The following is a 13,263-nucleotide window of genomic DNA, read 5'->3' on the forward strand; positions in this document are numbered from 1 at the left end:
ACAGCCACAGATCGTCAGAAATCGTATGCGAATTTGAAACGAAAAGACATTGAATATCAGGTGGGAGATAAAGTGTTTCTTAAAGTTTCGCCTTGGAAAAAGGTACTCAGATTTGGCCGTAAGGGCAAGTTGAGTCCGAGATTCATTGGGCCGTACGAAATCTCCGAACGAGTTGGTCCGGTTGCGTATAGATTGATTTTGCCCCCTGAGCTTGAAAGGATTCACGACGTCTTTCATGTTTCGATGCTTCGACGCTATCGATCTGATCCATCGCACATAATTAGCCCATCAGAGGTTGAAATTCAAGCCGATATGAGTTATGAAGAAGAACTGATGCGTATCCTAGCTCGTGAAGTGAAGGAGTTGCGAAACAAAAGGGTTCCGTTAGTGAAGGTGTTATGGCTCAAACACGGGATCGAGGAAGCTACTTGGGAAACCGAGAGCTCGATGAAAGAACGATACCCAAACCTATTTACCGGTAAGCTTTTCGGGGACGAAAATTTCTTAAGTGGGAGAGAGTTGTGACAGCCCAAAATTGACCCTAGTCGGGAAGTGGTTTCGGGACCGCTAAACCGAGTCGTAAAAATAATTGACCGTCATATTTGATGTTTCTTATATGTATATATGCATGTGTGAAAATTTCATGTTTGAATTTTGTTAATTGTAAGTGAATTTTATTAAATGGGACTTATGTGAGAAAATTAGAAATGTGCTAGGCTAATGTAAAGTGGCCCATTTATGCATGTTGCAAATAATTGTACTTGCATGTCAAATACCCCTTTTTTTATAACTGGTGGCCGGCCATGATGGTCACATATATATAATATGTACTAAATCTTAATTAAATGGCCATTATTTTATGCAAAAGAAAGGAAATAAATAAAAGAAAGAATAAAAAAGAAAAAGTAATGAAAACAAAGCTTGTATCCTTGGTTTTTCTTGGCCGATTGTAAAGAGGAAATTGGGAGGGAGGCATTCGGTCATCCTAGGCTAATAGCAAGGTAAGAAATTTATATTAGTTCATGAAATTTTGGTTAATCTTGAGTAAGATATCAAGCTACTTTGGTAACCCATGTAGAAACTTTGATTTGTGTTATGGACTAGGGCTTTCGGCTATGGTATTTGACAATGGTGAATTTTGTTGTTCCATGTTAAATTTAGATGAGCAAAGATAGATGAGTGTTTGAACTATACAAATAATCATATGTGAGCAATGGGTGCTAAAGGGAAAGGAATCGACTACCTTATTAGGTACCAAGGTCGAATGTGTACTTGATAAAGGAGGGGTTGTTATTGAACATTAGGTTATGTCCCTAGTGAATGGATGAATTGATAACCATTGTGTATGAAGATTTGCTTTACTATGTTTTTGTTTGCAAGATGAGAAACGAGTTAAGATGGTCATGGTGTAGTTGCCGAATTTGAATTAGGAAGTTATTGAGTAATGTTTGTACCTTAAGTGATAGAATAGAGTGAATGCTTGGAATGTGATATGTGTGAATTATATGTTTAATTAAGGTTTGCTAAGCTAGCTACTAAGGTGAAATGCAAATGTTAGCATTTGATTTGGTAATAATCTGCTTGGGGACAGCAGCAGTAAGGTGATTTTGGAAAATCGCCATAATTTGTAGGAGTTGAATTAGAAGCTGAGTAAATTATGTCATTAAAGCTTGAAGAGTCTAGTTTCTTACAAAAGAAACCATAAAAACAAAAGAGTTACCGATCTTGAGATATTTGAAGTATTGTGGGGCTGAGTCAAAATGACTACTAGATTCCCTGTCCTGTTTTTATAAAATCAGTGTAAATTGTACAAAAATGGCCCTAAGATAAAATTTATGTGCTTAGACTCCTTAATGAGTCTAGTTTCAAATGAAATAAACAAGAACATATTTTGAATTCTGTACAATGAGAAATTTGATTCGTAGTGAAGGATAGTCAGTTTAGTCAAACAGTGAAACAAGGTGAACTTTAAGAAAAATCTGGTATTGATGGGCTAAACTAAAAATTTTGAAATTTTTATGGATAATAGATAAATGAGTCTTCTGTCAAGGAAAATTTACGGCAATTGATTTGGAGTTTCGTAGCTCCAGTTATAAAAACTTTAGTGACTGTTGCTCAGGAAGTCAGCTTATCGGGAAATTGTAATTATATTGTAAACATTAATGAAAATTTGCTAATGAATTATTTATTGATTTTTATAAAGCTTACTATAATCTATGTGTGTGAAAGTCGAATCTATATGTATTATATTCTGAAAGTAATACTTGAATAGTCGATTAATGACTATTTTAAAATTTGTTGAACTTAAGCTCAAGAGCAAAGGGGAACTAAATCCGATAAAGGTAAGGAAAAAGTAATTGAATAGCCTTTGAAGTCGTTCGACAACATCCGAGGTAAGTCTTCGAGTAATGACCCTACTTGAATTATATTGAAATGATTAGTCATACTATGACAGATAGCCGAATGTGCATAGAGACTATGTTATAAAGCCAATTGAAATCATACTCTTCGTGTGTGGCTATTGAGCCGAAATTGGAAAGGTTTAATAAATGTTTGTGTTTGAGCCTTAGTAACGAAAATAAGATATGGATGTGTTATGATTATTGATATATGTGTGCATGAGCATTTGAATACATCCGGGCTAAGTCCCGAAGGCATTTATGCTAGTGATTTTATCCGGGCTAAGACCCGAAGGCATTTGTGCAAGTTGATATATCCGGACTAAGACCCGAAGGCATTTGTGCAAGTTGATATATCCGGGCTAAGACCCGAAGGCATTTGTGCGAGATGATATATCCGGGCTAAGACCCGAAGGCATTCGTGCGAGTTGCTATACCCGGGTTAAGACCCGAAGGCAATTGTGCTTGTGGTTATATCCGGCTAAATTCCGAAGAAACTTGGGTTTGAATGTGAGCGTTTTGTGCTGTAATAAATTCAATTAATACGCTCGACAAACCCAAACGATAAGGTATGTTTGCATGTGCTTCGGAAAAGTCGATTCGTTTTAAATAGTATTCGTTCAATCGACTAACGAACTTTCGGCTTTTAGATAAGTTGATACCTTGTGTGTGTATATGTTGATGAAGTGTGAAGTAAGTATGATTATGAGAATGTGTATTAATAAAGTGATTCATTTAGCTATGTGAATGTAATACTTTAGTCAAAGCCGATTTCATTACTTGAAACTTACTAAGCTTTAAAATGCTTACCCCGTTGCTTTGGCTCTCTGTTTTATAGATTTTGTTCGTTAGCTATCGGATTCGGGATCATCGAAGTCGAAGTCATCCACACTATCAAAGCCCTTTTGGTACTCTTTTAGTTGAACTCTGGATATGGCATGTATAGGACTACCCCTTGTTGTTTTTAAGTACTTTTTGTGATGTATGTGTGTACAGCCATGCGAAAATGGCTCGTAGAAGTGGAGTATGGCATTAGACCATTTGTGTTTATGTATATATATATGGTTTCATGATGTGACTATGGATTGAAATAGAAGTGTTGGGCAAATGATCAGCCATTGGAATGGCTAAATATGATCATATGTGGACCTATGTATGACAAAACCCTAGTTGGTCCATGGTAACCACGAAATAGGTAAAGTTTACCTTGAAAACAGATGCTGACAGCAGCAGTGGCGTGGATTTGAAAAATCACTAAAATTTGTAGGAATGGAATTAAATAGTGAATAAATTATGTAATCGAACCTTGATGAATATACTTTCATATGAAAGTAACGAAACCATCATATGAACAGTATATTAAGAGATATTAAAGTTCTCATGAAACAGGTCCAGAACAGTTTCTGGATCTCCTGTTTCGACTTTGAAAATTCACCATAAATTATCCAGAGATAATTAGAAGTCATTCCTTATATTTATGGATTCCCCTTTGAGTCTAGTTTCATTAGAAACAAACGGCATGAGTATTGAAGCTCTGTACAGGGAGATATCCAAGTCAGAATACATGAAGGTCAGAGTAGTCGAACCCAGAATCAGGGGAGACTTTAACTAATAAACTGTACCAATTGGCCCGACCAAAAATTCTAGAAATAAGTCCACAGATGGATATATGAGTCTAATTTTGGGGAAATTTTACGGAATCAGTTTTCGAGTTTTTGAACTCGAGATATGATTTTTAAGGCAACAGTGACGCGGTTAGCCAGCCTGTCTGGAAATTTTTTAATGGACTGTGAAAACAAAGTAATTAAGTCTGTTAACACCCCGCGTTCGACTCCGGCAACGGTCTCGGGTACGGGGTGTTACACAATTAATCACTTAATCATTAGCATCAATATACATATATGCCTTCCACAACAAAGCATCAATTCATAACAAATTATATGACATATTTAATATGCACATTCAACTACCTTTCTATCTTCCATCATTCAACCATATCAAGTCACATATCAACTATTACAAGGCTAATTATATTCACATCAAGATATACCATTCCACCAACACAAGGCCAAAATGCAAACCAACCAAATGGTTATTTCCAACAACCAAAACACATATAAGCCACCATTAGCCAAAACAACCTATACATGACATTATAACCAAAATTAAACCAACCGGAGGTATCAAAAGAGCCGATGGATAGTGTGATATAGCTTCGAAAAGCTTCCAACCTGAACGAGCTCTCGATTCACTATAAATATGAAAAATAACACAGAGTAAGCATTTAAGCTTAGTAAGTTCGTATAACATAGAATTTAACTTACCATTTGATCAAATAATAGGTAAGTAACAAAGAATATTCCAACACAACTTGGCCTACATCAACCACATTAGTCAAGTAAATTCATATATAAATCAATAATCATGGATGAGCTCAATAATTAATCAAGTTTCCATATACATGTAACATCTATACCCTGTATCTATATATCATGTAAAATCATTTCCATGTATTTTATGTAAATACCTGTAATAGTTCGTATCGGACTCATATCATCTCATAACATAAGATTGTCCATTAAACCATTTAGAATATCGTTTGATACTCGAGATAGTTCACATATAGTGTGCTAAACTGTAATCCATCAAATTATGTACATGTATGCTCATACGAGCTGTGAATCGGTATGCTCTCTCGAGCTATAAATCGGTATGATTCTCACGAGTTGTAAATCGGTATGCTCTCACGAGCTGTAAACCGGTAAGCTCGTACGAGCTACGGTTTGTCCACAACAGATGTAGGACCTCAATCAAATCGGTAACCCTAATGCTATGTTATTTGTATCCTACAGATTCCTATGGTTTAAACGGGGTTCGAAAATCATCATACGTCATTGGATATGCATTCGGTAATTGTATATGACAAATCATAACATTTATATATTTAATTACACGAACTTACCTCGACGAGTATACGTAGATACAGAGGCGATTAATCTGAGATTTTCCTTTTGCCCCAATCTAACTCTGTACAAGGTCTGTCTTGATCTATACAAATAAATTTAACTCAATTTAAAATATTTCTCATTTAATTTAATCCAACACATATTTTTGGCAAAATTACCATTTTACCTCTATACTTTTAATTTCTTTACAATTTAGTCCCTAAGCTCAAAAAATGAAATTCATGTAATTTTATCCCTACCCAAGCCTAGCCGATTCTTATACATGCTTATAACAATCCACATATTTCATAAAATTTACCATGAATTTATCATATTTTTCAATTTAACCTCTAATTGACAATTTCACCAAAAATCCCTTTACAAAAGTTGTTTATCTAACAACAACCACTCATTTTCTATCATCAAACTTCAAAACTCAAATATATTAATCAATGGTTAAACCCTAATAGTTTAACAGATTTACAAAGTAGTCCCCGAGCTAACTAGATTAAGCTATAACAATCTCGAAAACGTAAAAATAATGAAAAACTGGACAAAAATCATACCAATTTAGCAAAGATAAAGATTACCGAACCAAGCTTCTTCCATGGCTAATCTTCAATTTTAGTTTCAGTTGAAACAAGTAAAAGATGATGACTTTTTCATTTGTTTCATTTATTATTAACTTTATTTACTAATTACTTAATTAACCTTTAAAGCCGTTAATATTTACACAATTGCCAAACCATGTACAACCACTATCAAGTTAAATGGTCTAATTACCATATAAGGATTTCCAATTTAAAGTTCTATAGCTATTTAATACCTTTAGCGATTAGAACTCAATTTTTGCACTTTACGTGATTTAGTCATTTTTACCAAATTAAGCATGTAAACGGTAAAATTTCTTAACAAATTTTTTATACGGTACTTCTATCATGTTGTAGGAGATAAAATAATAATAAAATAAATTTTTTGACTTTAAATTTGTGGTCTTGAAACCAGTATTCTAATTTCACTGAAAACGGGCTGTAACATGTAGGTACATGTAACACCCCTAACTCGTATCCGTCGTCAGAATAGGGTTATGAGGCATTATCGAATAATACACATCATTCATATACATTTATGCATTCATAATCAATATCCATGCAACTCATCCACATTGTCCCTTATAAGGTCCTATGAGACCCTAAAATATGCTTAAAAGTGGTTCGGGACTAAATCGATAACATTTGCAAACTTTGGGAAACTTATAAAATTTTCAACCATTCACAAGTCACACGCCCGTGTGAACAGGCCATGTGCCTCACACGGCCACCAGACACGCCTTGTCACAGACCTTGTGAAAATAGGGCATGCGTACTGACTTGCACCACACGGCTGATAACATGCTCGTGTGCCATGGCCGTGAGAAAACTGGAGGGGTTACTGACTTAGGTCACATGGCCAACCACACGCCCATGTGCCAGCCTGTGTGCCACACACGACCAATAGACATGCCCGTGTGTCTAGACCGTGTCAAACTTGTAGGGTATACTGACTTAAATTTGAAGGGTACCCTAGGGGGCACACGGTCATGTAGCATGTTCGTGTTTAGCACGCGGATGAGACACACGCCCGTGTCTCTACCCGTGTGGACAAAAATAGGCTATTTGCAAAGCCAATTTGCCACCTTTTTTGCATATACCTACATAAGCTCATATGGTACCAACTTAAGTCACAAATGTGCAACCAAAACTCATCAATCAATACACAAATATACCAAATCCAATATTTCAATCATATCATTTCACCATTTCTATCCATTACCAAAACATGCCATTGATAAACAATCAATCTCATAATCATCAAACCATCTCAATTTCCATAATAAACTTGTCAATAACATAGCCAAATATATATATACCACAAACACATATATGAACACATATCATAAGCCAAATTCACATTCAATATTACCAACATTCACAATTCAACTTATATGACCAAACGCACACCAACATTTACAAGCCAAATCACATTGCTAATATCACAACTCAAAGTACCTCAACTAGCCTATACATGTCATATACCAAATATACATATCTCAAAAGTACCAAATTAGGTGTTTGATAGTGCGATGATGTTCCCGACGACTCCCAGATCCGAGCTAGCTTTAATTATCTATAAAACATAGACAAATAACACACAATAAGTTTCATAGCTTAGTAAGTTCATAAGTGAATAACTCAATTCATTAATTAAACGTAATTTAACTATTTTCACATTACCAAATCAAAATCATATTAACCGTAAATCTTTCTTATGTCTCAAACATGATTAAATATCATTTCATTGAACTTTCTCAATCTAATACTTGAGTAGGTTCCGTACGTACCTATATCACCTCATACTAACCTCTTTCTCAACCATGTCATTTCTTTTACCCGTTGAACCATTTGGAATAGAAATCGGAGACTCAAGATATCAATCGATAAGTACCTATACCATGGCCCATAGCCAAATCAAGGTAACTCATCACTGAAATACCTATACCATGGCTCATTGTAACACCCCAAACCTGGACTAGACGCTACGGCTGAATCTGGTGTGTTGCATCAAAACGTTGTTCAAAAATCAAGTTGTTCGTAAAAGTTTATTTCTAAAAGTAAAACCTTTTTACGAGGTTAGTAAATCATCTTGTCACATACGTTTGCTTAAAATATTTGCCTTTGGGATATTAATTCAACTTAAATCGCAGAAGCTCTTTTGAAAACTTTGTTGTTTAAAGCTCGTGTTCTTTAGAAAATCGTGAATAGTTTAAAAACTGGAGTTTTCCTAGACTAGCACTATAATATAAGAAATCAAAAGCCCATTAAAAGTTAAAAACCCCCAAATGGCCTTATTACATAATTAAAACCAAAATATGAAAGCTTAAATAAATTGAGTTATTAACAACCAATCTACGGACGTGTGGCCACCACTGAATCCGTCGTGGCTCCAAATCGTCTAAGGCTGGGGATTACCTACACAGTTAAAAGAACGGTGAGTATACGAAAACTCTGTGTGTAATCCCCTATCGGTCAACAGTAACAGTGCATACAGTAACGGTCTGGGCCTGAGCCCTATTCATTAACAGTACAGTCTGGGCCTAAGCCCTATGCAGTAATAGTGTGGGCCTATGCCCAAAACAGTATAATCGCAACACAGGTATGCAACCCAACCCAATCCATCCTGCTCACCACCCGTACCAACTAACTCACCATGTGGGGATTAAATCGACCCACCCGCTAACTCACCAATATTGCAGCGTAGCTGCTAATAGTAACGCAGCAAAGCTACTAATAGTAATACAGCAAAGCTTCTAATAGCGGTAAACGTGGCGTAGCCACTAATATCAGAATACGTGGCAAAGCCACCAGAACAGTACTTCCTCCAAATCAGAATCCCAACCCCAATGCAGTATGTCATGTTATAATCTTTCATGTATGTAAGGTTTCATACTCAGATACGGTCATGCATATATCATACACTCATCAAGTAACCTACCTCTAAGGTATAACAGTCATTTCCACCTATTAGGGGTAGAATAGTAATTTTTACCCCTCAGGGGTATTTTGGTCATTTTATCCTCTAGGGTCTCGGTACAGATAATTGACCTCTCGAAAGGTCCACAGTCACCTCAAGTGACTTAAGTAACCTAAACAGACCTAACGGTGTAAATGGGCCTAAGACCCATTATTCAGCCCAAGTGAGCCCACACGCTCGTACGGCCTACTTAGCCCAAATTTAGCTACGGCTATGTGACCTACATAGCCCAGTCCAAAATTTATCACTTACCGTGAATTTAATTTGTTTGGGGCACACGAGCCCATTGGGCCCTCCCGACCCATTTCGGCCCAACGAAGCCCTTTAACGGCCTATACCATGCACATGACATGACAAGCCCAACTACTTCCTACCTATCAGTTAGATTTACACAAGCGGGCCCACGACGCCTATTGGGCCCATTTGGCCCATCGAGGCCCAGTACACGAGAACGCTTGTGGCGGCCTCTACAGTCTATCGCCCATGGTTTGTGGGCTCAATTTACCCCACGAGCGGTCGCACGCTCGTGAGGCCTCAAATGCTGAAGTTTCAGATTTTCAACTTTTGCCGATTTCTAACAAAGAAGGGCATGAATACACACCTGTTTATGAGAACGCGCCGAAGTCCACGATCACCAACTTTGGCACATCCTGCATTGAATGTTAGCTTCCCGATGTAGGATTACTTTCAACCATTAGGAAAATTACTTATTTTTCTCTTTTTATGACCACTTCAACCACGGAGTTCTAGTCCAACTCCACTTCTTACACAGCTCGAACAGCAAAATAAATACTCCATTGCGCATTCCAAGACTTGAACCTCAAACCTCACAGTTACACAACACGCCACATGGCCACTCCACCACAAGCTCTTTCTGTGTCACAAAATATCCTCAGTTAATTATAAGGTCTATAGGCCAAAGTCTAGGTTCCTTTCAAAGAAAAACCAAAATAAATTGCAAGAGCCAAGACTTGAACCCAGGCTCCCTTGCAACCTTAATGACGCTACAACCACTAGACCACATGCTTCCTTGTGTCATTTACTTAACACAATAATTTAAAAAGCCATCATCCAAGCATCCAGGGTTTTATTCACTTAAAACCAAAATTTTTGCTAAAGCCCAGGTTTGAACCCAAGATTTCTCAAACACTTCACAGAGCACTTAACCATTGAAGCAGATACACAGTTGTGTCATTTCCTTGCACAATTAACAACTTATATACAACCTCCTTACGGACCCATACTCAAGGCCTAATACTTCTATGCCCAAATTCGAGGCATTACACTCGTAGCCAAATCAAGGTATCACTTGCACTCAAAGTGTCGATATCATGGCCTGAAGCCAACACCATAGCCTAATGACATGTCATTAGCATCCTAACTATTCCTGGGGTTCAACCGGGAAGTTTCGCTTATCTATTTCATTGTCGAACACATCTGTATAGTCGTATTCACAATTCAAACATTATCTATAATTTCAAAATCACATCTTAAGCAATACCAGAGCATATAACATACACTTATAATGAAATTATCACATATGAACTTATCTCGGTCATAGAAACAACGAAACTAGCCGATTAATCGAGTATTTTGCTCTTGCCTCGATCTAAGTCTGAGTTCCTCTTTTCTTGATCTATATAATATCAAATTCAACTTGTTTATTCAACCACACATTCAATTTAATTCAAAAATACCTATTTGGGAATTTTTGCAATTTAGCCCCTAAAGTTTCACATTTATTCAATTTAGTTTTTATTTCACAAAAACACAAATTACACCAAATTTGACAAAACTCATGCTTGGCCCAATTACCATAATGCCCCTAACAGCCCATATTTCACATTTATTTCACATTTCAACCACATAATTTACACTTTTCACAATTAAATCCCTAAAATGCATTTTTAGCCAAAATCACTTAACAAAACATATTAATCTAACATTTATCTTCCATTTTTCATCATCAACCATCACAAAGCACATAGATTCAACAATGGCACTTCACAAAATTATCAACCAATTCGAAAATTAAGACACGTGCTACCTACAACACAAAGCAACAATCACAAAAACATAGAAATCATCAAAAATTGAGCTCAAAACATACCTTAATCAAGAACAACAATGGCCGAACCTTCAAAGCTTCCAAAACCCTTATTTTCTTTCTTATTTCAGTTGAGGAAGATGACAATTAAGCATCAAATTGTTTTTATTTTAATTAATATAACTTAATTACAAAATAACATAATTACCCTTAATGATTAAACATTAAAATTCCACTGACTATAGGCATAATTGTCCATCCATTATTCAAATGGCTTAATAACATCATAAGGACCTCACATTTAATCAACCATAGTAATTAAACATCTTTATCAATTAGAATGAAAATTTTGCATTTTATGCAATTTAGTCCTTTTTTTCAAATTAAGCACTAAAACACTAAAATTAGCTCGCGAAATTTTCACAAATACATAATCACATGCTATAAACACAAAAATAATATTAAAATAATTTTTTGACCTTGAATTTGTGGTTTCAAAACCACTTTTCTGATTTAGATAAAATTGGGATGTTACAGTACATGCCAAAATGGGTAAGAAAAATGGCCCACTTTCATCCATACGGACAGAAACGCAGGCGTGTTTCTCATCTGTGTGTGACACAAGGTCAGGTGGCATGGCTGTGTGTCCCCTGTAGCTTTCAAAGGGTTACAAGTCACGCTATTACACGGCGTAGCACACGGCTGGCACACGGGCGTGTGAGGTTATTTCGAAGGACACATGGCCTGACACACAGGCGTATGGCTTGACCAAGTGACCAAATCAGACAGTTACACGGGCACAGACAATGGCTATGACACGGTCGTGTGTCCCTATTTCGAATGCCCACATGGTCGTGTGACCCTTGTAGTGTTAAATTTTTTTACTATTTTCTGAAAAATTCTTTGAGTTTTTTATTTAGTCACGACTTGTTTTTAACAAGTATTTAAGGTTTCGAAGGCTTGTATAAGGGACTACTTATATGTTTTGAACTGGATTTAATATGTTTATTGACATGATATGAAATGTTTGAAATTTCTGTCCGTTTGAATTGTAAACTCTGGTAATGCTTCGTTACCCTATTTCAGCGACGGATACTTGTTAAGGGTGTTACAAAATAAGTCTTAAGGGTTTCGATAAAAAATATATGTGTATCTATGTGTTAAAAATGATGTCTGTAATGATGATCTGAAAATGTGGATCTGAATTAGTGTTTGTCAGAATGGTCTATGTAGTTATATATTAGTATGGATGTGTATGATACTGAATCAGGGTATGTTTGAGTATGAATTGATTGTATTATATTTTATGTAAGTATTTTCCAAAAATATATGTCTCCACCTATTATAAATGTCAGTGAACAACTGTTTAAGATAAGAGTATGAGTTAAGGCAATGAGTATTGGAAGTGGTTTCTGAGGGTATGTATTGTTGAGAAATTACTTTGGGACAAAAGATTTATGAAACGTTTGGAAGGATTTCTCAGTTGGATAAATAAGGGAGATGGAATATGACAAGAGCAGAATAACTAGAGTTTAAGAGAATGGTGTTCTATGGTGGTATCTGCCAAAATAAATGATGCTGACTAATTGGCATCCAAAAGTTCATACAAGAGTGCAAATAATCCATCAAGGTAATGTCATAATGAGCTAACTAAGTACTCATATACTTACAAGATTTGTTATTGCCTTTCAGGTATCTAAGAAGAGACTTTCCTTGAAGGTATGATGTTAGGAGTATGCCAAAGTGGTTGCAAAGTGGGCTATTATGCATACAGTGGAGTTGTGGAGTAGTCTAGGAACACGTCGTTCAAGTCTGCAATAAATAAACTTCCATTTCGTAAGGGTTGGATTCGAGTCTATTGTAAACAAATATATTTTAAACACATCCTTTGTTTTCTTGTAATAAGTATTTAATTAAAATACCATAGTACATGTTTAAAGAAATAGGTAATTGTAAATTGTTTTTATTACTTTTTGAGTTTTGTGCAGTAACACCCGAATCTTGACTCGGTGAATTGAGTTGGGTTTGGGGTGTTACTAAATTGTTCAATCACCTCCTCCCTTGAGTTCAACCCCTTGGAATACTATCTTGTTTCATCAAAACTATAAATATTACAACTAACAATATATGCTTGCAGTTAAAACTTGCTCTTTAAAATAGTTTTATAAAATTGTTTATTTTTCTACACACGTCGTATACAACTCAATATCACAATTCGGGCCGATTTTCAAAGTTTTAATTTTTCGTTGTACAAAAAAAATCATTTTCAAATCGGATGTATTCCAACATAAGTAAATATAAT

This window comes from Gossypium hirsutum, chromosome A13 (genome assembly GCF_007990345.1).
Source record: "Gossypium hirsutum isolate 1008001.06 chromosome A13, Gossypium_hirsutum_v2.1, whole genome shotgun sequence".
In the NCBI taxonomy this organism is placed as follows: Eukaryota; Viridiplantae; Streptophyta; class Magnoliopsida; order Malvales; family Malvaceae; genus Gossypium; species Gossypium hirsutum.